We start from the raw sequence: 22,094 nt of genomic DNA, 5'->3' as shown, positions 1-22,094 counted from the left end.
TATTGACCTGTCGTGTGGCAAGCAGTAGGAGCTTGGACTCGGTAACAGCATCTGTGTGGACTTCGTCTGCTTTACAGCATACTCCTCAGGATGCTTCCCATAAGCCAAAACTGAAAAGGCTGGTGCAGCAGAGCAAGAATAAAGGAAAGATGTGTAGGACAGCAGGAAAGAGCCTAAAATCTGGGCTCCAGTCCCTGTTGTGCCCCTTATGATATGGGGGAGGGAGTAAAGTCAAACATTTCCTGGTTCTGGTCAGCCTCCAGAGGATATGTGTTAATTTCTTCCTTCCTGCAGTCATTCACAGGTGGGGCTGCTCAGGAAGTTTCCTGTGAACTAAAACAAGGTATTTTATTTTATTTTATTTATTTATTTTTAACATCTTTATTGGAGTATAATTGCTTTACAATGGTGTGTTAGTGTCTGCTGTATAACAAAGTGAATCAGCTATACATATACATATATCCCCATATCCCCTCCCTCTTGCATCTCCCTCCCACCCTCCCTATCCCACCCCTCTAAGTGATCACAAAGCACCGAGCTGATCTCCCTGTGCTATGTGGCTGCTTCCCACTAGCTTTCTATTTTACATTTGGTAGTGTATATATGTCCATGCCGCTCTCTCACTTTGTCCCAGCTTACCCTTCCCTCTCCCCATGTCCTCAAGTCCATTCTCTACGTCTGCATCCTTATTCCTGTCCTGCCCCTAGGTTCTTCAGAACCTTTTTTTTTTAAGATTCCATATATATGTGTTAGCATACGGTATTTATTTTTCTCTTTCTGACTTACTTCACTCCGTACGACAGTCTCTAGGTCCATCCACCTCACTACAAATAACTCAATTTCGTTTCTTTTTATGGCTGAGTAATATTCCATTGTATATATGTGCCACATCTTCTTTACCCATTCATCTGTCGATGGACACTTAGGTTGCTTCCATATCCTGGCTATTGAAAATAGAGCTGCAATGAACATTGTGGTACGTGACTCATTTTGAATTATGGTTTTCTCAGGGTATATGCCCAGTAGTGGGATTGCTGGGTTGTATGGTAGTTCTATTTGTAGTTTTTTAAGGAACCTCCATACTGTTCTCCATAGTGGCTGTATCAATTTACATTCCCACCAACAGTGCAAGAGGGTTCCCTTTTCTCCACACCCTCTCCACCATTTATTGTTTGTAGATTTTTTGATGATGGCCATTCTGACTGGTGTGAGGTGATACCTCATTGTAGTTTTGATTTGCACTTCTCTAATTATTAGTGATGTTGAGCATCCTTTCATGTGTTTGTTGGCAATCTGTATATCTTCCTTGGAGAAATGTCTATTTAGGTCTTCTGCCCATTTTTGGATTGAGTTGTTTGTTTTTTTGATATTGAGCTGCATGAGCTGCTGGTAAATTTTGGAGATTAATCCTTTGTCAGTTGCTTCATTTGCAAATGTTTTCTCTCATTCTGACGGTTGTCTTTTCGTCTTGTTTATGGTTTTCTTTGCTGTGCAAAAGCTTTTAAGTTTCATTAGGTCCCATTTGTTTATTTTTGTTTTTATTTCCATTTCTCTAGAAGGTGGGTCAAAAAGGATCTTGCTGTGATTTATGTCATAGAGTGTTCTGCCTATGTTTTCCTCCAAGCATTTGATAGTGTCTGGCCTTACATTTAGGCCTTTAATCCATTTTGAGTTTATTTTTGTGTATGGTGTTAGGGAGTGTTCTAATTTTATTCTTTTACAGGTAGCTGTCCAGTTTTCCCAGCACCATTTATTGAAGAGGCTATCTTTTCTCCATTGTATATTCTTGCCTCCTTTATCAAAAATAAGGTGACCATATGTGCGTGGGTTTATCTCTGGGCTTTCTATCCTGTTCCATTGATCTATATTTCTGTTTTTGTGCCAGTACCATACTGTCTTGATTACTGTAGCTTTGTAGTATAGTCAGTCTGAAGTCCAGGAGCCTGATTCCTCCAGCTCCATTTTTCTTTCTCAAGATTGCTTTGGCTATTCGGGGTCTTTTGTGTTTCCATACAAATTGTGAAATTTTTGGTTCCAGTTCTGTGAAAAATGCCATTGGTAGTTTGATAGGGATTGCATGGAATCTGTAGATTGCTTTGGTGAGTATAGTCATTTTCACAATGTTGATTCTTCCAATCCAAGAACATGGTATATCTCTCCATCTGTTTGTATCATCTTTAATTTCTTTCATCAGCGTCTTATAGTTTTCTGCATACAGGTCTTTTGTCTCCTTAGGTAGGTTTATTCCTAGGTATTTTATTCTTTTTGTTGCAGTGGTAAATGGGAGTGTTTCCTTAATTTCTCTTTCTGATTTTTCATCATTAGTGTATAGGAATGCAAGAGATTTCTGTGCATTAATTTTGTATCCTGCTACTTTACCAAATTCATTGATTAGCTCTAGTAGTTTTCTGGTAGAGTCTTTAGGATTCTCTATGTATAGTATCATGTCATCTACAAAGAGTGACAGCTTTACTTCTTCTTTTCTGATTTGGATTCCTTTTATTGCTTTTTCTTCTCTGATTGCTGTGGCTAAAACGTCCAAAACTATGTTGAATAATAGTGGTGAGAGTGGACAACCTTGTCTTGTTCCTGATCTTAGAGGAAATGGTTTCAGTTTTTTGCCATTGAGAACGATGTTGGCTGTGGGTTTGTCATATATGGCCTTTATTATGTTGAGGTAAGTTCCCTCTATGCCTACTTTCTGGAGGGTTTTTATCATAAATGGGTGCTGAATTTTGTCGAAAGTTTCCATTGCTCGCTCACTGGGGGGGTGGTGAGCTGGGTCTTTATATGGGGTGAGGGCAGGGGTGAGTCTAGGGGTCGGGCTGGAGGGATGGCTTAGGTGGTCTGTCTACCCCTTTGGTGGTGTTGAGTGCAGGGGTCATGCGCAGCACTCTGCTTTTGCTGCTGACACCCTGTTTTTGCTCCTGGCTCTTCAGAAGTGGCAGTTGGGGTTTTTTGGTCTTTTTGTATCTTGTTGTCCATAATTTGCCCCACCTGTGCATGCACACAGGTTTTTAGTCCCTTATAGTTTTCTTTGTATTTTGTTGCTGGGGGAGATGTTTGTCCAGGTGCAAGCACTGCAGCAAAGGGCCCCAGGTCCCAGGTCCCAGCCTGTCTCAATATCAGCTAACATGTACTATGGAGTTACTGCCAGCACAGTCCTAAGTGTTTTATGGTATTACCCCCTCAGGACTCAAAACAACCATGTGACGGGTGTTATGCTGTTGTCTTCCCTAGTTTATAGAAGAGAAGACTGAAGTTCAGAGTGAATCATTTGTGCAAGACCATAGACCAGTAAATAGTAGAGGTGCAATTTGATCCAGCTCCATCTGACCCCAAAGTCCATGCTCTTAACTACATGTGGTGCACTTTTCACCTCTATCACATCCACATCATGGACTGTTATGTGGTTCTCAAAATGATGGTTATAACATGTAGAGATGCTTATAATTGTATGTGAAGAAAGCAAGATATGAACTTGTAGATATGACCGATTATAACCACGTAGAACAAGCAGCAATTATTTATAACCAAAAAGGCAGAAGGAAATATAACAATGTTAACACTGGTCATTGGGGGATGGAAACACTCAATTTTCCTTTTACGCTTCTCTGTATTTTCCACATTTTCTGTCATGAGCGTTTACGAGTTATAATATAAATGAATGTGTCTGCTATTGAACTTGTCATTGAACAGGGGAACATCAAGGGAAACCCCCTTCATCATATCCCACCAAAGTGGCCTCCATTCCATTCGCCTTTGGACCACAGGCTGTAAACCTTGTTTATTTATAGTAAGTATGGACAAGGAAGAGAAGTGAAGGAAGCACTTCAAATGTTTGCCTTCAAGTCCTTGTAGGAGGAAGTGATCACTTTTTCACGCAGGAGTCTTGGAAGAAAAGAGTTTAGTGACAACAGAATACTATGGCTTTGCACAGTCAGATGGGAAAAATAACGTTGTCGCCTCTGCTTTGCCTCCACCTCTTTTCTCCAATTAGCCTGTGAAGAGTTGAGAGCTTAGATTAAGATGTACCATCATTTAAATTTGGCAGATGAAATCACGTGACTCTAGACTTCATTTGAAAAGAAAGTTTCCTTTGATTAGAGGCAGAAAGCCCTCAGTCCTTCATCTGCAATGATTTACAGAACTAAAATGAAAGTCAGGTGGGCAGCTTTTTTGATGGTTCTTGTTTAAACACCCAATACCCATTTCAGAGCTTTTAACACTCACTTTGTAGGTCGAAATGGTCTCTTGTCTGCTGCGAATCCTAAATTAGCAGGCATGCGTCTGACCAAGATTTGAGGGACGACGTTTACTTTGAGTAAATATTCGCCTTTCATATTCGATTTCTTATTAAATGGTGTTTCAGAAACTCTGCTATACAATATCCCTATTTATAAGCATTGTAGTTTATTTTTTACAATTTCAATGTTGGGGCTTTCCTGGTGGCACAATGGTTAAGAATCCACCTGCCAATGCAGAGGACATGGGTTCGAGCCCTGGTCCAGGAAGATCCCACATGCCGTGGAGCAGCTAAGCCTGTGCGCCACAGCTACTGAGCCTGCGAGCCACAACTACTGAAGCCTGCGTGCCTAGAGCCCATGCTCCGCAACAAGGGAAGCCACCACAATGAGAAGCCCGTGCACCGCAATGAAGAGTAGCCCCCGCTCGCTGCAACTAGAGAAAGCCCGCTTGCAGCAACGAAGACCCAATGCAGCCAAAAATAAATAAATAAATACATTTATTAAAAAAAATTCCAAAGTTGGAAAGTATGTGTGTGTGTGCATGTGTGCGTGTGTGTGTGTGTGTGTGTGTGTGTGTTAGTTAAGAGGACTCTTTATGTCTAGGAAGTAACATCTTTCTACCGTCTCAGTTAAGAATTTTTTCCCCTTGCCAAATGTTATTTTCAGACAGATTGACAAGAGTTGCTTTAAAGGTACGAACAGTCCTGGTCCTGAAAAAAGCAGGGCAATTTCTTGTCTAGAGCAAAAGGAAGGCAAGTTTAAGGATACTGAGTCATCTAAGACCAGGCTGTCAAGACATGACTGGCTGAAGTGCCTGGATTTGGGTATTTGAAACGTTCTTGTTTGAAATACTGACTCACCATGCAGAAGCTGTCTCTGTGAAATGGATCTTCCAGATGACAGCAGAAACAGCTTTTTCCTAATTATGAGATGCTGCCAGGCTGTCCGTGGGATGACAGAGCGGGCCTGCATCAGTTGGGACATTGGTGTCAGGGGAGGGAGGGGGTGTCTTTGGGTCACTTGGATAATGAACACTTTGCTCTGGGCTAATGAAGTGTCTCTAAGGCCAGGGCTGGATTTAGACGCTTCTGGTCAAGCCCACTGCCATTTGCAGGGCAACTGCATTGCAGCCTTGCTGGGCCTCTGTTTGGAGCATGCACCCCCAATTTCACCTGGCTCAGGCAAGGGTGGGGCTTTTCTTGTGTTTCCACAGCACTGAGCTTGCTTTAGTCATGTCATGACCAGTCTGGAAGATCCCTATGAGACCACCTGCTGGCCCTCAGTGGAGACATGGAAGACAGAAACGGGCCGGATTTGCCCAAGAAAGAACACATTGGGTCCATGGCAGAGCGGAGACTGAGCCTCCCAGGCTTATATCCGTTCTAGATGCCTGTGCTACACCTAATCTGAGGAATGTATAAGTGTGCATTTTGGGACTGGGCAGGCAGCTCCTGGGGCCTTGGCCATGCCAGCGCTGGTGGTCAGTGTCAGATTTCCTTCCAGGGGTCTTCCCACATTCTGACTGGTGAGGAGGGTGGTGAGTGGATGGGCTTCAAGGGCAGGCTGCGCTCCTTTCTCTCTCAGCCTTTTGTCCCAGCAGGTCCTGTGTCACTCAGCATCCTCAAGAATTTCACATCCACTCCCGGCAGGACGAAGTGAAGGGCTCCCACGCGAGTGCTGCGTTTCTCTCTCTTGCTGCTTGATCCCAACCTCCATTTATATTTTTGAGAACAGAGGTGGAAGGGACCTCAAGAATTGCTTTAATCTCATGAAAACTACCCCCCTCCGCCGGGTCCTCCTCCCTCAGCAGCAAATTTTACCCTAGTTCTTCTTTTTACATTTTTATTATTTATTTATTTATTTTTGGCTACACTTTCCAATAAATCCAGAATTCTCTGGTAATAGGTAAAGGTAATTGTAGTAATCACACATTTAATCTGTGATTTAAATTTCTCTTTTCAGGTTCTGTCTTTCTTCTTTGTGAGGTTTTTAGTTTTTGGGGGGTTTTTTGTTTCTTTGTTTTTTGGTTCATTCAAGCCTGATATTCTTAGCATTGATTTTTGTCAGTCGACATTTTGGATATGAAGGATTTCAAGTGGTTGTTTGGTTGAGAAGTGAACACGCAAAGCAATCGGTGATGCTGCCTGAGTCATGATTGATGTGTTTTTCCCTTTCCTAATTTTAAACCCGCATTTTTAGATTGACAGTGTTAATATTCTTCTGTCTGCTGCCTTCCTTCCGTGTATGAATTGGCTGTGAGGCTGTGTGATGTGGTGTCTGGGCTGGGGATTAGGGGACCCAGGTTTTCCTCTCTAATGCTTTCCTTATGTTTACAGACAACAAACCTTCAAGTGAAGGTTCTGTCATTAGCTGGCCTAGCTGTGAAGGCAGATGCACAGTTCCAAGGGGGATGATTCCACAGAGTTCTGGAATGTTAGCGTTGGAAGGAGCCATAGCAGATCATTCAGGCAGCAAACCTTTCAAGGCATCTTGTACACGGCCACGTACTGTTCTGGGGGCTGGGGACGCGGTGAGGAACAACCATCCTCCAGTCCAATCCCCTCTCGTGGCAGATAGGCCTCTCAGTTCCCCAAAGGGAGGAGAGGACTTGCTTGAGGTCACACAGCAAGTCCACCGCAGGGCTGGGCTGGAACGCAGGGCCCCTGGCACCCTTAACTCTGCTGCTACTCCTGGTTGTGCTTCAGCCGTCGTTAGATTACCCCAAGTGACTTGAGCAAATGGCCCCATCTCCCCGTCCTCCCAACCAAAAAAATCCAGCTTCCATGCCAGGCAGATAGATGGCTCTGGGTACCAGTCACCTGGAGGGCCTGCAATAGGTCTGCCCATCTGTGTGTGTCTAAGCCCATAGATCTTCAAATGAGGTGGGCAATGTCTTCAAAGGAGAGAACAGGAAAGGACCGTGCCAGGACTAGCTCAGGGACAGTCAGCAAGACTCTTTTCCTGTGCTCCCATTAGCCACAGCCCAGCTTAGTGGCCAAGCCCCTTTGAGGCCCCTGGCCCATTAATCTCCAGAGTCCCTAGGGCTTTATGCATGGAAAACGCTCAGTAAGTTTGGGCAGAATTGAGCTGATGGGCGAGAGGAGCACCTTGGAGGAAGATGGTGCAATCACTGAATGAAAGGGGCTGGTTCCTGAGCTTCTGGACCATGAACTTCTGCCCATGGGCAGGTGGCTTCTGTAAGCTGGTTCCAGAAAGCTGTCGCTCCCCACCCCACCTTTGCCGAGTTGTCTTGAGCAGGGATGTGCCCTGTCACATCAGACACTGAGCTGAAAGCTGTGGGGATTAGGAAGTTGCCATGTTAGCACGTCTTTCTCTTTTCAGAGCCGAGCGTGCCAATCACTGTGATGGGCAGCAAGACAGTGTTCATTGTTAATTAATTATTAGTTGTCAACTCCGAGACTTTGTGGAACTAGGAAGATGCAGGCAGGTTGTAGAATTCCTCCTTGAAAGATACCACAACAACATTGTTAAGAGCAAATGAAACATGCTTAGTTATCAAAGTCTGCCGAGAGCCTTTCATGCTTTACCTCTGCTGGGAATTCACACTGTCATGCCCTTACCTTAGGGTTTGCTCCTTGCATAATGGCGGGCCAAGAAATGGAAGATCTTCATTGTCCTTACGTCTCTGAAACATTTGAAACGTTATTGTGTTTTCTAAAGAGAAAAGACCCACAAAGGGATAACTTGCGCCTATTCTCAACTTCTAGTTTGGAAGGGTGACCTTGAGAAGTTCAGGACGAGCTTTTTCAAGAAGAAGCTGCAGCATAAGCGGACTGAGCCTTCGCCTCAGCGCTGGGGGAAGGGAAGTTCTGCAAAGAGCAAATTACCGCCTGGACTGTTTCTCTAGGGCTGGACCCATCGAGACCTTGAGCTTCCAGTCAAGCTGGAAGATGGGGTCCTGGCTTCAGAAGTGGTTGATTAAGATCATTCCTGATCTCAGAGGAACAAGATACCACCTTGATTGGCCATGATCCTTTGAAGACCTGGAGGTATTGCCCTGGGGGATGCAACCAGCGCATAGATTTGGGCTGCAGAGAAAGGCCCTGTCACGCCAGGTCCTCTGTGGTCAGTGGTGGTGTCTGTTCACAGTGCGCTTCCCGGCCTGCTGTTGTCTCTGCTGAGCAGAGCTTACTGCCTTGACCGTGCTGCCTTCTGTGTCTCTCCCCGTCTCTTGCTTTATACCCGCTCGACCTCATTCTCTTCATTCATCCCTTTGACCAGCCAGCAGACCTACTTGGAGACCTGGCAGCCGTAAAATGGGCCTGCGTGCTCCCCCGGAAGCAGTCTTCCCTCGCCTCCTTCCTCTTCCCCTCCTCTCCATGTTATGTCAAATATTTGCTTGGTTTACAGCACACCAAATGCCATCTTGTTTAATCATGTTTTTATTTAAGTAAGAGGGTTGTCAGGCTGAAGTGATTTTATGGTTAGGAGTCAGGAAAATACGAAGAAAAATCCCTTTTGAGAGTGGAATAACACAGCACATTTTAGTTCAGTCTTCTTGATTTTTCTTTTCATGGCGTTGTAGATCTCCAATCGAATATTGTTCCTGACAATCCTAAACCAAGTGGGCCCCTTTGCCTTGGAGCTGGTGTCTGCTGAACTCCCCTCTAGTACCGCCTTTGGACTGTTGGTCTGATCTCGCTATTTTCCACCTACTCCATCCAGCTGCCAAGTATTCATAAGTCAATAGTTGACAAACTGATTCAATGCCCATTATGGACTGCCTTCCGTGTGTTCTGGGAATACTGAAATCCTCGAGATGTGGTTCCCGTCCCCTGAGAATGTGTGACCTGTCTGTGGGGATGACAGACACAGGCCCTCCGTGGTAGAGGTATGAAGCACCAATGCGGGAACATGGGAGAGTGGCTGATTCTGCTCTGGCAGGAGCAGACTGCACAGTACGGCTGTGCAGGTTGTGAACTGCACAAGGGTGCTGAATTTAAGTAGAAACCATCCATACTGTAGTCATCAAAAACATGTCTTGAGGAAGAGGCACATTTTTAAAATTTTCACTAAGGCACTGTACAGGTCAGGTGGCCCTGGGACGGCATCGGATTGGAAGTGATGCCGAAAGCTCAGTTTCTCTCTGCACCGGCGCCAAATCAAATCTCAGAGACAGAGTTTTGGGTGAAGTAGAAAAGGAGAGCTTTATTGCTTTGCCAGACAAAGGGGGCCACAGTAGGCTCCTGCCCTCGAAAACTGTGTGTCCCAATCCGGGAGGGTTTGATGAGGGGTTTTATAGCAATGGTTCAAGGGTGGGGTCCCTGACAACATTAGGGGTGTGTGTAGGGCCTGCGCTCCCTTCATCTCTTCTCTGGTGGTCAGTCTCCTAATCCTGATGAGCTTCTCTGGTCCCTTTAATCTTGCCTCTTGGTTTCCTGGCTGCTCCTCCCTTGATTAGCAGCTGTTCAAGTCTGCCCTTTGGAACTCAGGGAAGGTCATGGAGGCTGGAGTCTTGCCTACAAGAAATGGGGGACAGGGAGCCCCACAGGGCCTCGCTCAGTTTCAGAAAGGCTGTGGAGGGGAGATGGCATCGCATCAGGGCTGTACAAGGGTCAGAGGGGTTGGCTGGCCAGGCAAAGGGCATTCTATAGGCAGAGGGAGCGTGCGCTGAGACAGAGGCAGGGAATCACAGTGGGGTGCCTGCGGGATGAGGAGTGGCTGGGAGTGGTGCTGCAGAGCACACGTGGTAGGTCGTGGTGGGCGGTCCTCTGGATACATATTTGGAGTTAGATCATGAAGGGTCTGGAATGTTATGCTGAGACTTTGGACTTGATCCCAAAGGTATTGTGAAGCCATCAAAGGTTTTGCAGTAATTTCTTTTTAAAGAATTATGTTTATAACTTATACCTAACTGGTTCTCCCCAAAATGATTTAAGGTGGAAGACAAATATATGACCTTGTTACACAGCAAAAGTGACACGGCTCTGGCCGCTGTTGCCAGGAGGGGCTGCAGGCCAAGTGTGGCCAGGTCTCCCAAGTTTTCATAAGAAGCTGGACACTTGCATATTCACCTAAAAATCTCCTAAGTTCTAAGTGCTGGCAAGTAATTCAGATTTTTAAAAACACCACACACTACACAAGGCATGTCCGTAGACCAGAGTCAGCTAGTGGACCACTGGTTTGCCATTTCTGATAATGAGGGAAGGAATAGAAAGTTCTAAGAACCTGAGATGAGATGGCAATGAGAATTAAGTTGATTTTGGAGCTTCACTGCAAGTAAGACAAACATGGACACCAATTCTGTTGCTAGTGACAGGAAAAGAAGTGGAGGCCATATGCAGCGGGCCATATATAGTCTCTGTGGATACGGAAAAATGGACTGAAATTGAATAAAATAGCTGAAGAGTAGGACTCATGCTACTTTCTCATGGCAAGATTTTCTTGTAAGAGTGTTTCCCTAATGACCCTTGGGTTGGTTGGGGCAGGACTGTCAGTTGCAACCAGAAGATTCCTGAGCAATGCATGTGGCCAGGGATCTATTCTATGGCTTCTGGAAAATACCAAAACAATGAAGCACATAACTGAATAGCTGAAACTCCAAGGATACTTACCAAGAATAGGCACTGCATCAGAGTACAGGGGACCCAGGCAAGCATCTTCTTGATCATTAAGTGAAGGTGTTAGATAAATAGGCAGTTCTGTGCCAGTGGGACTCAGACCCCATGAAACCCTAGGTGTCCTGCAAGTCAAAAGGATAAGCTGTATTTCCAATAGTCTCCTCAGAAAGAACAGAGGCGTCATGATGTTTGAACCCAGCTCTGCCACTTCCCGGTCACGTGGCCGTTGGTAAGCCACTTCTTCTCTGAGCCTTGGTTTCTTCATCTGTTGAGTGAATGGGGATAATACTTCTTTCACAGGAGTTTTCTGCAGCTTAAAGTAGGCAGTGCATAGGAAAGCATCTAGCATTGTGCCCTCGGATCTGTAGAAACTCAATGAGTATTGATTTTCTTCCATCCATTATTTCCCTGATTGAATGCCATCAAGGAGCCTGTCCTGCCCCTTCTTAAAGAGCGCCTGGTGGGGCTGTTTGTAATCATTTCCTCCTTTCCCGGTAGTTTCCCTGCCCTTTATCACAGACGATTTCTGATCATGTGTGGAATCCTTTCAGACTTGAAAAACAACCTGACGTGGGAGTTATTTTTTACGTTGCAGGTTTGCCTCTCCTGGCCAGAGTGATCTTAGAAAGACAACCTTTGTGATGAAGACAAGACGTTGTGGATTAAAATCATTTGCTCTCAAGGCAGGGCTCTCTCGTTCAAGTGTCTGCACGGTGTTTCTCCTTCCCAGAGAGGAAGGGTAAAAGAAGAATAAAATCATCAGGCATTTTTGTTTAACTATGCCATTGTAGTTCTATAGTAGTTTTATTACCTGAATGTATTTAGATATGAGGATTCTGAGAAGGCTGTGAAATATATTCTGAAGCTTTGGGGGCAGGCACGTGCTCTGAGCTGGTTACTTGCTGTGTGTCTCAGGAGAATTATCTGCCAGGCTGCAGATTCTGACAGGAGGCACTCTGCCTTTTATAGCCCTGCTCTCCGAAGGGGGAGGTGGAGGAGGAGAAGATTCTGGAAAGTGTCTTGCAGAGACCCGACAGAGCTCTGTATTGCTTTCAAAAGGTGTTTCCAACTCCTTTTCTTGCTATTAAAACTACGGGTAATCCAAGCAGGCTGCATAAAATGAGAGAAAAGGAAATGAAGTCCGTTAATCTCCCAAGACAGACATTTATTATCCGAAAGCCAAGTGACACCTTCAAATTGTGACCTCACATTCGGAGGAGGAAAAGGCTCGTGCCTGATGGGGGCCTGCACCGGCCTCAGCCAAATGTCATCTCCGCAAATATTGGCCCAAATTTCCAGTTGCTGAAGTTGCTGTTGATTAAAAATCCATGATACATGCTACGGCTGCAAGTAAAATCAGTGCCCTGGACCTCAGAAGCCAGTCTCTTGTGAGACGTCACAGGAGTTTCACCCACTCCCTTGGAGTACTAATCTCTGGTCTGAGTGAGGCCTTGAGGATATTCAGATTCTTTCAGGTGTAAGGAACACTGGAGGTGGAGTCCAAAGCTATCAGCAGTCTGTAAAGCACAGACAGTGCAAACAGCCTCCGTTCCTCAGCGTAGCATCGTGGATTCTGGACCTATGAGCTGAGTTCAAATCCCAACTCCACTGCTCACCAACTGTGTGACCTTGGGCGATTTACTTCACCTCTCTGTGCCTTAGTTTCCTCTTCCGTAACAAGGGAATAACAATAGTATCAACCTCAAAGGATTGTAATGCAGAGTCAATGAGTTCATACCTGTAAAAGGTCTGGGACAGTGTCTGGTACATCGTGAGCACGTTATTCATTGTCTGTCAGTTAAATTCCTTCCTTGTTCTCTTGCGTTTTTCATACCAAGTCTGTTCTCAGCATGTTGCAGATAAAGACACTGAGGTTCTGAGAGGTGAAAGGACTGGTCCAAGGTCATCCACCTCATCAAGGCCAGCCTGAGCTCTGGAATGCAGGCCTCTGACTCCCTGTGCTGTGCTCTCCCAGCTCCAGGCTGCCACCCTGCCGTCCTCTATTAGCGCAAGGTTGGGATGGGTGAGCCTGTGGGAAAGGGTCTTGTAAACGAAGTCACTGTGTTCAACGTTAGGATCTATTAGAACTCTGTGCTTATCACTTGTGGCTGTTTGAAGAGGTCTGGGCCATTGGATAACAAGACTATTCAGGTAGGAACATCTCATAACATGTTCCATTTTCTTGAAAGCAGCAGCAGAGTCTAAGGCAGTTCTCGGAGTGACTTTAGTACTGAGGGCTGTTTGTATGTTGGTGTTACTACACGGAGGATGGGGAGGCCTAGGAGGAAGAGCTGGGGACAGAAAGCAGAGACTGTTGAGTGGAGCCTGGCTGCAAAGCCTTGGCCGCCAAGTGGCGATGGCTGCATTGGTAAGAAGGTGCAAGTTTAGAGGAAGAGAGAGGGCTCTCTTGTGATGTGGTTTGTAAACCTGAGAACGACTTATGGTCAGCCTTTGCATTTGAAGGGCTGAATGGGACCTCCAAGACTGCCGGTTCAACTTCCCCACGTTCGCAGGGAGGCATCCAGCCCCTGAGAGATGGCGCACATACCAAGGACCCACGGCTGTGCCTCCATGTTCCTCAAGTGACTTTCTCATGACAAGTTGGCTTCCCCGGGACCCATGGATGAGACGGTCTAGGCTCCTTGGCACTTTTAGTTCTTAGTGTCATCCAGTAGGAGTCTTTTAATTTCCTTCCCTAGGATCTTGACAGCTTTCGGGGTGTGGGTGAGCTCGCCCCATCCAATCAACCCTGAGGTCATGATAATATCAGCATATAAGCTTAGAGATGTGGACCAGGCCCCGTATATTCACCCAAGTGAGTGCCAGCTTGTTTGGCCTTTGGTCTGTCAGCTGGCAGGTCAATCCCCGTGACACTCTCTGCGTTCCTTTTGTATACATATATTTTAAAAAATATATTTTTTTTTGGCCGTGCACGTGGCGTGGCATGTGGGACCTTAGTTCCCCAACCAGGATCAAACCCATGCCCCTGGGATTCCCTGGTGGTGCAATGGTTAAGAATCCGCCTGCCAATGCAGGGGACACGGGCTCGAACCCTGGTCCGGGAAGATCCCACATGCCACAGAGCAACAAAACCCGTGCGCCACAACTCCTGAGCCTGCACTCTGGAGCCCACAAGCCACAACTGCTGAGCCCATGTGCCACAACTACTGAAGCCCACGCACCTAGAACCCGTGCTCCGCAATAAGAGAAGCCACCGCAATGAGAAGCCCACGCACCGCAACCAAGAGTAGCCCCCGCTCGCCGCAACTAGAGAAAGCCTGTGCACAGCAATGAAGACCCAACGCAGCCCAAAATAAATAAAATAAAATAAATTAATTAAAAAAAAAACCCTGGACTTCCCTGGTGGTGCAGTGGTTGAGAGTCTGCCTGCCAATGCAGGGGACACGGGTTCGAGCCCTGGTCTGGGAAGATCCCACATGCCGCGGAGCAACTGGGCCCGTGAACCACAATTACTGAGCCTGCGCGTCTGGAGCCTGTGCTCCGCAACAAGAGAGGCCGGGATAGTGAGAGGCCCGCGCACCGCGATGAAGAGTGGCCCCCGCTTGCCGCAACTGGAGAAAGCCCTTGCACAGAAACGAAAACCCAACACAGCCAAAAATAAATAAATAAAAAATAAAAATAAAGGAATTCCTTTAAAAAAAAAAACAAAAAAACCTGTGCCCCCTGCACTGGAAGTGCAGAGTCTTAACCACTGGACCACCAGGGAAGTCCCTCTCTGTGTTGCTTTGAGTCACACCCTTTCTTTTCAAACATCACCACGCTGCCTTCCATATTCTGTTTGAGGACAGGCAATAACCCCGAGTGGCGAATACTAACAATGGTTCTGTATGTTTCTGGAAAGTTCTGTCTCCTCCCTGGTCTGGGCAGAGGACGACTAGAAGGAGCTCTGGTCTCGGAGCCCAGGTGGCTGGCCAAGGACTGGGTCAGCCATCCTGGAAGTTGCCAGAAGGCCGCCTGTGGTTGAGGTGAGGCCTCCCTCCCTCTGGCCTGCGGCATGGTGTCAGTGCTTCCCAGGGCTTGGGACCGGGCTCGCAAACAGCCAGCAAGGGGCAAAAAGGAGGGTCTCAGGGAGGCTGAAGTGTTGCATCCCGAGGGTTGCCTCTACCTCTTCCATCACTCTTCCCTAGAGCCCGGCTCACCCCTTCTCCACAGGGACGCAAGGATGTTCCTGGAAGACGAGGCACTTAATAACTGGGCTTGAACCCATCCTATCTTAAAGCTGGAAGGGCCCACAGAGGTCAGCTTGCTCCAACTTGGTGGCAGAACAGGGGCTGCCTATTTCAGTTGTCAAGGTGATCCTCCTTATCCAAAAAGTAGCCTCCCTTTGGAAATCAGAGGGTTACACGCTTTTTAACTCGGCCCCTTGGCCACCCATCCCCCCTCCCTGGGATGTGCACCTTCTCTCAGATGGGGTCTCCCACAGAAGAGACGGGAACAGAATCCGGTTCGCTCAGGCTTGAGAAGGTGTACTTGCCACTCTTGTGTCTATTTCATTCGTGTGGAGAAGAAGCAAGTTTTTCCAAAGCATAAGGCCCAGGGATGCTGGGGGGAGTTGGGAACCTCCTTTTACGTCACTCTTCCAAGAGCCAGTTCTCTTTGGCCAAACCCTGGTCCTGCAGGCACATGTGCCAGGGTGCAAGAGCCTGGAAGTGAAATCGTGTATCTCAGACTGGGACTTGAACCCACGGTCTTTTAATTGAGATCACACACCTGGTCTCAGGACTTAATGAAGCTCACGTTCTTGATGTCTCATGGCAGAAAGAATTCAGTGAGAGACAAAGTGATAGGTAAGAAGTGGATTTATTTAGAGAGAAATGCACCCCACAGACAGAGTGTGGGCCATCTCATAAGGCAAGAGCGGTCCCAGGGTATGGGGTTGTCAGTTTTTATAGGAGCAGGTAATTTCATAGGCTAATGAGTGGGAGGAGTATTCCAAATATTTCAGGGAAGGGGTGGGGATTTCCAGGAATTGGGCCACCACCCACTTTTTGACCTTTTATGGTTGGCCTCAGAATTGTCATGGCGCTGGTGGGTGTGTCATTTAGCAGCTAATGTATTACAGTGAGCCTATAATGAGGCTCAAGGTCCCCTGGAAGTCAAATCTTCCACCCATCTTGGACCTAGTGGGTTCTAACCAGTTTTTGTCATGCCCTATGGCTATGTCCTTCTTTTAAAGGTTGTGCCCTGCCCCCTTCCCTCCTGTTTCAGAAGGAGCTGAGAGGCGGTCCAGGCGAGGGGCAGGGCAGGGTGGCAGCTCAGTGAGGGGCCGCTGGGGTGAGCAATAGACCAGCAGCATCTCTGGGTTCAGTGGTCAGCACATTCAGAAGAACCAACACGAGGAGGGGTCATGGCCCTAAGAGAAGAAAGAGGCGCTCAGATGGGAATGAGGACAGAGGGCATTCAGGAGGGAAATGCTGTGCTCTGTCTCGACTGGTCAGAGGACTCTCGGGGGATTGAATCCAAATCTTGTTTCCATTCTCAGAGGCCCGAATAACAGTGTATTTATTCTATGGGTTTACAGCCTCCCTCTGCTACTTAATGTGTGACGTTGGAGAAGTTACTTGACCTCTCTGTGCCTCCGTTGCTTCCTCTGTAGAATGGGGTCGTGAGGACTAAGTAATCCGTGGGCCGCTCCTAGCACAGGGTGGGTGCAGAGTCCACGTTCAATAAATCCTAGCTGCTGCTCCTGTCGTTACTCACACGCTGCTTCTGTCACTAGCATCAGCGTCTCTGTGTTCAACAACAATTTCTCCCATGGCCCCTCTGAGTATTCTCCTCCTGGTTCTGCATCCTTGTCTCCTTCATTCTTCATCTGACATGATTTCCAGTCTCTTCCTCAACCAAATTATGCTCTCCTCCCTTCCTCTTTCCCTCCCTCCCTTCTTTTCTTCTCTAGTGCCTACCCATGAGAGTAGGTGCTGGGCTTAGAGCAGTGAGCCTGGCAAACTTGACTGCTGGTGGTGAGGTAACAGGCCGGGCCTCCAGGAATCTTGTGCTCAGCTGGAAGCTACCATCCTCCGCCTGGCTGGGGGCCTTAGTTCCTGCAGAAGAACTCAAAGGTATTGTTATGTATTGATATACCCCTTGAGGAGGAACCAGGACCCTGCCCCAAGGCTGCACTATTGCTTCTTGACTGCTCCCCCTTTGTTTCTGCATCCCCTCCCTTCCCTGATTAGCAGCTGTTGGAATCTGCCCTTTGGAACTCAGGGAAGGTCTAGGAGGCTGAAGCCTTTTTCTTACAAGCCAGAAACAGGGGACACATAAAGGCTTTTGTATCCAGGAGGACCCCACAGGGTCCTGCTGAGTTTCAGAATCTCCAAATCACCAAAGGATCTTCTAAGAGAGAGGTAAGAGTTCTCTGTTATCCAAAAAAGCAGGGAAGATCTAGAGGGCAGGGAGAGGACCAGTAACTGAAAGCAACGAAGAACTTACTGAGGGGTCCAAAGAGCCAACAGGCTGCCTTAGGGAGAAGTCAGTTTCCTGACATTGGAGGAATCCAAGCCTAGCCCTCAAGGATGATGCTGAAGAAGGAATTCAAACATCAGAGGGCACTGCCTGATCTGAAAAGCCCACCTGCCCCACCCCTTTCTTCAGGCTCCTGTGTTGTTGCTCGTCGGGCGGCTGGTGTTCTTGGGAGTGCAAATGATGTGTGAAGTAACTTCTGATCTTTTGTGGCACAGTGCGAAGTTGTGCAAGGCTTAAGGAAATACTTAGCTCCACCAAGCAAGCCTTTCCCAAGTCAGTATTGGGGAAAAAAATAACTCCATTAGAAGTGCTAAATGAGGATCATAATGAGATATCCAACGTCTTGCCAAGTGAATTTAATCGCTTTCTGATCCCAACAGCTACACAATTCAACTCTTTCTTAGCATAATTAAGCAAGTGACAATGAGGATACTATTCTAAGACATGGTAATGAGATGCTGAGGGGCCTGAATTCAGCTGGAGGGGAATTCCTATTAAATATTTATTAGATATGCAAGTTCTTTAATAGCTAGAAAAAAATAGAAAAGGAAATTTAGTTAAGTGAGGTCCATTTCCTTTGAAATTAAACTGTTAAAAACAGAAGCTGCCAGGTCACTACTTGCAGGAATCTTCATCTTCCTGGCCTGAGGGCTTGGCTGCAGTCTGGCCATAAAACTCCTTAGGTGACCGGGAGCCATAGAAAAGGAGACTAAATTAGGGGATGATGGAGACTGTTGGCTGGGTAGTAAAGAAGAAAGAAGGAAGTGAAAAGAGGTAGTGGAGCGGGGTAGGAGTGTGGAGTCCAGACTTGTGTTTGAATTTGAGCTTGGAAACCACTAGGGCTGTGTGTGTGTGCGTGTGCGTGTGCGTGTGTGTGTGTGAGAGAGAGAGAGAGCGCGCGCGCGCATCCTCAGATGAAGCACTTTACGTGTCTAAGCCCAGTCTCCTGCTCTGTAAAATGGGTTTATTCATACCTACCTCACAGGGTTATTCAGAGGACTAAGTGTGATAATAGTTGTGAAAGTGCCTTAGAATCTGGAAAGCACTGGAAAACCCTTGGGTCACTGACTCTTTGAATCTCTGCAAGAGAATTTCCTGTGGTGCTAGCAAGCTCCTAGCAGAGTTCAAGCCACTTCTCTGGTTGTAGCTCCAGGGAGAAAGCAGATCGAATTGGCTGGAAGATTGAAATTCGGCTGCACGTTGAAATTTTTTCTACCTGGCAAGGGATACCCTGGCACACCCACAAGGTTCAAAATCCCACACTTCTCCAACTGCTGTGAATCAGTATGCAAATAAGATGCAAGCTCCAGGCCCCACCGGCAGGAAGGGGAGTTAACCTCGGCTGGGTCTCCGGGGGAGATGTTTTCCGCAATTAGGAGCCTCACCTGTGCAAGAGGCAGAGTGGGGCGGGGCTTTGCTCAGGCCTCAGGCCAGCCCTTGGGCGGCCTGTGTGAGCATGCGCGGATGTGTACGCGGCGTGTTGGGGGAGGGGAAGACTTCCAGCAATCCCGTTTCAGTCCTCCAGAGACTCACAGATTGCCTCCCTTTCTAGACTTTCCCTTGACTGGCTTTACCACGATGCAGAGTGACAGCAATAATTATTTTTACTTTTTTGAGTGCCTCCTTGTGCTGGGCGCCGTTTAACCCTGGCAACAACCTGTTGGGTAAGTATTATTACCATTTTATTGCCATTTTACAGAGAGGGCTACTCGAGCCCAGAGATGGGAAATGATTTGCGCAAGGACACAAAGCTACTCTCTCAGGTTTCTCTGGCTCCCAGGTCCCTGTGGGTTTCCTTCTTTCATTGCTGCCTTTCCCAGAGACGTCCAAACCAGTGGTCTGGGGGGAACCATTTCTTTTGCCTGGGGGCACCCAGGCCAGCTCTCAAGGGCCTGTTCTCTTAGGCACTGCAGGGTGGCAGTTGTGTTGGTGACCCATATGCCTGTTGCTAGGGACACGTGGGGAGTGGGGGAAATTGTGCTTTCTGGGGAGCCCCTTTGGTCTGGCATCTCGAGCTGGTGGCCTCCAGCCAGGGTCGGCTTATATCTTATCTTTGGTATTGGAAGCCCAAGGGTGTCCTGTGCACCCCCCCGCCCAACTGGGATCTTTACCTTCTGGTTTGCAAAGGGCTTGGATGATCTGGGTGGGGAGTTGGAAGTGTCAGGACCGCAGGCAGAAGGTTTGCTGGAGGGTGGCCTCTGGTGGGCTCCTCTTCCTTTGTCTTCGTGCCATACCTCGTTCCATCAGAGCCACTGGATCATTTGGCCCTCAACCAACGAAGAAAATGGCTCAGAGTCTAAGTCTCATATATGTGCCTTCGTGGTGTGAAGGGCTTAGCTGATCTGGGTCATGGGTGTCAGCCTCATGCTTGGAACCTTGGAGATCGTGACCAGCTCAGTGGAAGATATCCTTGACTCTTATTCTTCTTAGCCCATTCAGTCCTGCTGATTTTTCCTGAAAATTCACTCCCATTGAATCCCTTCCCATGCCTCTTATAGCACAAGCAAATATCATCTCCTTACTACTGTCCTGGATGATTACAGCATGTTCCTATCAGAGGAAGTCTCTTGACTCTCAGGCCCATCCACTCACTGCCCCAGAGTCCTCTCCCTCAAAAAGCACTCTGTGTGACACTCCTCTGTGCATAGAAATAGCAGACCAGGTCAGACCTCTGAGGTGTATAGCCAAATTGGGGAGATGAACATGAACTTGTGAAAAGTTGTGAAATGACAAGGCAAGGTTCAAGAACTAGTTCACATAGATAATACAAAAGAAGATAAGTCACAAGGCAGAGTGTGATTAATTTCCCAAAGAGTTCTACTGATCATCATGCCAGGATCTCAGAGGTGAGACGAAGAGGCCATGGAGGAGTTGGGGTGGGAAGACTTCACCTAGGAGATGGGCTCTGATCTGTGTCTTCCAGAATGAGCATAGTTTGGATGGAGAAAAGGGTTGTGGAGATCATTCCCATTCGTTCTAGAGTAGTGCGTGCTGGGTGTCCTCTGTAGCTGATACTGGAGGTAAGGCGCAGCTCCCTTGTATTGGTTACAGACACAGCTTGACACAAACAGGAACATATAAGGTGTAGCCAAGGAGCAGAGAGATTGTTTGGTTTCCTGTCTGCTATAGGATGCAGATTCCTTCAGAAGTATTCAAAGCTCTCTACCATGTGGGTCCAGTCTACCTCTCTGGCTTCATCTCCCCCCATTCTAGAATTTTTGCTTTATGAATTTTGATGCTGGATTGTTTGGTGTGTTTAGGGTCATAACTATTATTACTTTTTGGTGGATCATATATTTTATTTATTTAAAATCTCTCTTCTGCTTAATTCTGCTGCATTGAACTCACTCTGATAGTAATAGTGCCAATCCTGTTTACTTTGCATTTGTAGGTATATCTTTGCCCTTTGTTTCATGCCTTTCTGCGTCATTTTATTTTTGAGGTGTCTTGGAGCTCTAAGCCAGCCCAGAGGTGGTCAACATCAGCTTTGAAAGTGACTAGGGTGAAGCTCAGAGGCAGTAGTCAAAACACATCCTTAGTCTAAGCAACTTACAAAAAGCTAGCCAGGATATCCGGATGTCCTTGCCCACTCCTCTCTCAAAGGGTAAACAGAAACCTTAGACTCTGTTGGACCTGTTGCTTCCAACTTCCTTGAACTTTGCCCGGTTCTACCAGTTATAGGACTTTTGCCACACTTTGGCACTTCTCTTTTTTTTTAAAATAAATTTATTTATTTATTTATTTTTGGCTGCATTAGGTCTTCATTGCTGCGTGTGGGCTTCTCTAGTTGCAGTGAGCGGGGGCTACTCTTCGTTGCAGTGTGTGGGCTTCTCATTGCGGTGGCTTCTCATGTTGTGGAGCACGGGCTGTAGGCGCGTAGGCTTCAGTAGTTGTGGCTTGAGGGCTATAGAGCGCAGGCTCAGTAGTTGTGGCGCACGGGCTTAGTTGCTCCGCGGCATGTGGGATCTTCCCAGACCAGGGCTCGAACCCATGTCCCCTGCATTGGCAGGCAGATTCTTAACCACTGCGCCACCAGGGAAGTCCCACACTCTGGCACTTCTTGTGCCAGTCGTTTGCCCAAGCTGGGCCCAGTCCAATTTTACTTACAATCCCATCTGCTCATGACTATGGCTGTGACTCGTGTACAGGTCCTGTTTCCTAGACACCTTTCCTTTCTGGAACAAGAGTAAGAACCCTCTAAAGTAGCAGCATTCCTGGTGTAATAACCAATCTCTAAAAATGAAGAGAAGAACCTCATATCTATGATTCATACCAAAGTCAAATTCTAATAAAAGGAGAAGTTTCAAGTCAGTAAAACGAAGTGGATTGGAAATCTGGGTAATTCCAAATTACCATCCAAGATGAAAGAGCCCGCTGTCAGGTGCCACTGCAGATGCCCATGGGTGCAAGGAAGGGGCTGTGTGCTGGCTTGTGGGATCTGTCTGGACGATGGGGTGCAGCAGCCTTCAGAGGGCCCTGGAACTGGAGGCTTAATGCAGTTTGGATGGGGAAAGAGCCAAAAGAGCGTTCCAGTTCATTCTAGTGTAGTAAGTATGTACTGAGGGTCCTTCATGGCAGCCCCTGTGAAACTGAGCAGGACCCTGTGGGGCTCCTGGGCACAAAAGCCTTTCTGTGTCCCCTGAGTTCCAAAGGGCAGGTTCAAATAGTTGCTAATCAGGGAAGGGAGGGGATGCAGAGACAGGGGAGGAGCAGTCCGGAAACAGTAGTATAGCCTTGGGGCAGCGTCCTGGTTCCTCCTCAAGGGATACACGTAACAATA

At 47.2% G+C, this 22,094-nt stretch overlaps 1 long non-coding RNA gene across 1 annotated transcript; it reads left to right on the top strand.

Moving 5' to 3' along the window:
- The first annotated feature begins 2,791 nt into the window (after nucleotides 1-2,791).
- LOC118888455 lies at nucleotides 2,792-9,421 on the top strand. The gene is made up of 3 exons (XR_005018296.1): nucleotides 2,792-2,807; nucleotides 5,250-5,252; nucleotides 9,331-9,421. It is a non-coding gene; the product is annotated as an uncharacterized LOC118888455 (long non-coding RNA).
- Nucleotides 9,422-22,094: the final 12,673 nt, after the last annotated feature.

Source organism: Balaenoptera musculus, chromosome X (genome assembly GCF_009873245.2).
Source record: "Balaenoptera musculus isolate JJ_BM4_2016_0621 chromosome X, mBalMus1.pri.v3, whole genome shotgun sequence".
Lineage (NCBI taxonomy): Eukaryota > Metazoa > Chordata > Mammalia > Artiodactyla > Balaenopteridae > Balaenoptera > Balaenoptera musculus.
Note: the sequence above shows the minus strand (reverse complement) of the source record. Positions and strands in the feature narration are given on the sequence as shown.